Source organism: Euprymna scolopes, chromosome 18 (assembly GCF_053919585.1).
Source record: "Euprymna scolopes isolate OS-2025 chromosome 18, ASM5391958v1, whole genome shotgun sequence".
NCBI classification, from domain to species: domain Eukaryota; kingdom Metazoa; phylum Mollusca; class Cephalopoda; order Sepiida; family Sepiolidae; genus Euprymna; species Euprymna scolopes.
The window spans coordinates 47,341,426-47,345,975 of NC_136499.1; positions in this window are offsets into that span (position 1 = coordinate 47,341,426).

Sequence of the window (4,550 nt, forward strand, 5' to 3'; positions counted from 1 at the left end):
GTTATCAATCACGGCAGCTGATATTCAGGCTCGATGATAAATTCCGTGGGAAAGTCACTTCTGATTAATGTTTAGTTTTGAAATATGCTACGAACAAAGGATTTGCGGCGATTCTAAATGGTAACCTTTTCTTTTATCATAGATTGAATCATTAATAAGAAAAAAGTTCAAATAAAATCGTGACGTACATCCAGGATTGCAAAGGATATCATTCGGTCGGTATTCAAATGGTCTATAACTAAAGTATATCTCCAGATTATAATAAATTTCTATTTTAAGAAAAATAATTTGATGAAATTTTCTCATTTCCCTTCAGCGGTGTTACGTAGAATATTACTGTGTAGAAAAATATTTTTATCTATGAGAGAGAACAGCTAGTTTTTAGTTCGGATTGTAACGAAGTTCGATACTTATCTAATGAATTTCTGTACAAATAATATGTACAAACACAGCTATATATATATATATATATACATATATATATATATATATATATATATATATATAAATTAGCTTTGTGTAAAAGTTGCAAAGGATGGGCTCAGCATTTCGGAACTTTTTGGGGAAGAAATTCACGCGCGCACACACACACACACAAAGTGATTTAGCTTTGGAACCACTGCATCATTTTAGAAGTAGACGATATCGATGAATACACTCGAATTTTATGCTAAAGTATTATTTGTTTTGTCACGATATTATTGAGTTATAATTTATTTTACGGTAAGCAGAAAATGAAAGATGAAAAGAAAGATATTTGTCGTATGGAAGGGATATATTTGTTTGAAATGGCTGAGTGGGTTTTGCTACTATTTCGAGTAATAATATGGTGAGTCATCTTACTGAACAAGTATTCGTGGTCGAAGCTTGTATTCTTAGCGTGAGACCTGGTGTACATTTCGACATCCGTCGTAGGTGGTTCTACCAGTCAATATTAATGGCTTAACCTACCAAAAAGATCCCGGATGCATTCATATTTATTAAATCTATTAGTAAATTTCGATTCTCACAAGGTATTGATGGTTTATATACAAATGCAGTAAAATCTTAATTTGAATTTTCTTATGAAATGCGTCCTTTTTGTGTGAGGACTTCTTCATCGAGACCAACACCCTTTTTCTACAGAGAAAACCCCATTTAATTCTTCCAAGGGGTCAATTAATGTGTTTTTACGGCAAGAAAATAAAAATAAAAATATATAAACTCAACCGTAATAGAGGTGTACAGAAACTAATCTATTACAGTCTTAGGTCTTCCAAACAATGCGAATATTAATTTCCATCACCTTTCAGAAAATGATATGACTTAAAGTTGCAAAAACTCAAATAGTCGTCGTATTATATGTTGCATTTAAATAAATAAATAAGGTGTATGTTGGAATATGCAATAGTTATTTCAGATCTATTTTTTTAATGCTAGACCGTGCCTTAACATTATACGTTACAAAGTAGAAGTTAATTAAGTTTATTCCCATAAATTCGTTTTTGGAAAAAGACTAATGTAATGAAGGACTACTAATCCAATTTAAAGTCCAGTCCGATCTACTGTATCTTTGATGGAAGTTGCTCGAGACAAGGCTTGGTGTAAGGGACAAACTGAAAAAGCATATCACGTCATCAAGACCATGATGAAATGATACCAACTTGGTAAAAAATCAGGGATGCTTAACCATTATAGCGTCATTTTTGATAGGAATAACGAAAAAATTCGGAAACAGTGAAATTAATAATATATTAACAGAAATACAGGCAAGTTGAACTCGGCTCAATGTAGGGAAGAACAATGTTACGAGTCTCTCACTTTAAATTTTTGATCCAGGCTGACTGGAAAGCAGAACCCCCAACCGAAAATGATGTCAAGCATCATCATCGTCATCATTATGACGGACTCCTTGCCCGGACCAATGTAACTCTTCCTCTCCAGAGTTTCCTGTCTTCCATCAGCTGGCTCAGATCTTCAGGTTCACAGTTGGCGTCGTGTGCTATTTGCTGGGTGTACGTGGGCCCAGGTCGTCTTTTGCTTGCGCGTCCGTGTCGTGGAGTCCATAGCAATACATCGCTCACCTATTCATGCTTGCTCCTCAGACAATGACCAGCAAATCGTATGCGTCTTTCTCTGATGGTATTAGATATGGAAGGTAGGTTGCCAAAAAGTTGTTGATACGTAAACTCAGCGACTTCTTTCAGTGTTGATCCAACCAGAGCCCTGATCTCTCCTAAAATATCAAAACTTACTTTCATTTATTCTAAACTAAAAAAATGTTCCATAATTATACTTAGTTGATTGTGGTGAAATCAAAATATAGGGTGTCTATTAACTATCTGAATGTTTAGAATAATGACATAAAAAGAGTCAATGTAGTACGTGTTTTATACAGGCAGCTTAAATTTCGAGATACACATTTATAAACATTGATATATTAGTGTTGTCTAATATTCTCTACAATATTTTATTATTATTTCCATTTTTACGCCATGTGATTGAAAGCATGATAAATTAATAAGTAATAATAAGATCGTTTAATAGTGAATATTATTTGCAGTTTTGTAAGTGAAATCGATATCGACAACCAGAAAACATGAATTTTCCCTCTTTGTTAGAAAGAACAATTATGTAATATGCGGATTTAGGGACGAAAATAAGGGAAGCGTACGTTACGATGCTGCCGAAGTTTAAGAAATGTTTACTTTATAATCTCTTAATTAGTATGAGTTAATTACAGATAATACTAATTGCTATGAAATATGCGATATTTAAAATTTACAATTTAGGAAAGATGCCTTGGGGGAAAGCGAAAACAATAGTGTTTACTTTGGAAATAAACAGACTTAATTTCTAGACTATGTATGTATATAAATATAAAATGTTAAATGTTACGAAAATTAAATAAAATAAATATTATACGTCTGAGTTATATTGCGTTTGATCGAGTTTTTAAACTTTACAACAAAAACATGTCTATGGCGTTGGTTGACGCTTAAGTCATAGTTAACACACCCACTACAACTGCTATATAAGAAAAAGTGTTATAAAACTTCATAAGGTTAATGTCGTTCCGAATGGCATTGTAGTTAAGGATTAAAGTATTAGTAGGACAAATAATGTTCAACGGCCCACAGTGCGCAGCTGAGGATCAGTAGATAATCTAGTTAAAATTAATTTTAAATGATGTAAGATAAAATAAAATCCAGAGAATAATGTGCATCCCCCTGCTGTTCATGTTATATGCAATACAATTAAAGTAACATGGAAAAAGGGAGAAACTCAGAAAGTTCTGTTGCTACGTGATCGCTACAACCATGTCCGTGAGAAAAGCCATATCTGATTCAATAAGTACTTATAACATGTCGGCAAAGGCACGCCAGAATCTGCCAACTAGGAAGTAAGTACTGATGGCCATGATCGGAGAACTCTTAACCCGATGATACACAAATATATAAATAGTAATTACTCACACACACACACACACACACACACACACACACACACACACACACACACATATATATATATATATATATATATATATGTGTGTGTGTGTGTGTGTGTTGTTTTGAAAAAAGAAAAACCGAATTAATTTATGAAATGATCAACGTTTCGTCCCTATTGCAGAGGACATCTTCAGGATATTAAAAGGAAAAATTCAAAAAAAGAAAACGATCATAGACCATACGAAAATGAAAAGGAAACAGTGTTAGAACCCTACCCATATCGGGAAGGAAACTATATGGGAAGGATTCTAACACTGTTTTCTTTTCATTTTCGTATGGTCTAAGATCGTTTTCTTTTTTTTTTTTTTTGCATTTTTCCTTTTAATATCCTGAAGATGTCCTCTGCAATAAGGACGAAACGTTGATCATTTCATAAATTCATTCGGTTTTTCTTTTTTTCAAAACAGCATAACGTCAACTATCGCTGGTATTTTTATGTTATTTTTATACACCCCCCCCACACACATATATATATATATATTAAACGTGTCTGTGTGTCTGTGTACATTTCCCTGCGCAATAACTCTGTCAATTTTTAGTATACAGACTCGAAATTTGATATACAGGGTACTGAGATTTGGAAAGAAATTTGGCGATTAAGGGGTCAAAGATCAACGATTTGACCTTTGAAAAGTCTACCAAACTTCTCCGACAATTTTGGGGTCTACGCACTTGAAATTTAAGATATAGGTTCCTTAGACATGGATCTAACATAATAACTTGATTTGAGCTGAAAACAATAAATTTTAAGGGGTCATAATAGGGGTCGAATTAAAAAAAATTTGACCTCTGCGGTCTCCTCCAAATTACTCAGACAATTTCTGGTCTAAATATTTGAAATTTTACATAAAGGGTATTCAGAAATAGGGCAAGCATTTTCATCAGTTTGGGTCGAAAATTTTTAGTTACCAATATATAAATATATGTATGCATGTCTGTTTGCATGTCTGCCTTAAACTTTCAATAGAGGCGACGAATTTTACCAATATGAGTATCGTTTTAAAGTTCGACCTTTCATACGACAAATATCGAAAAATTGGCTGAAAACATTAATATCTT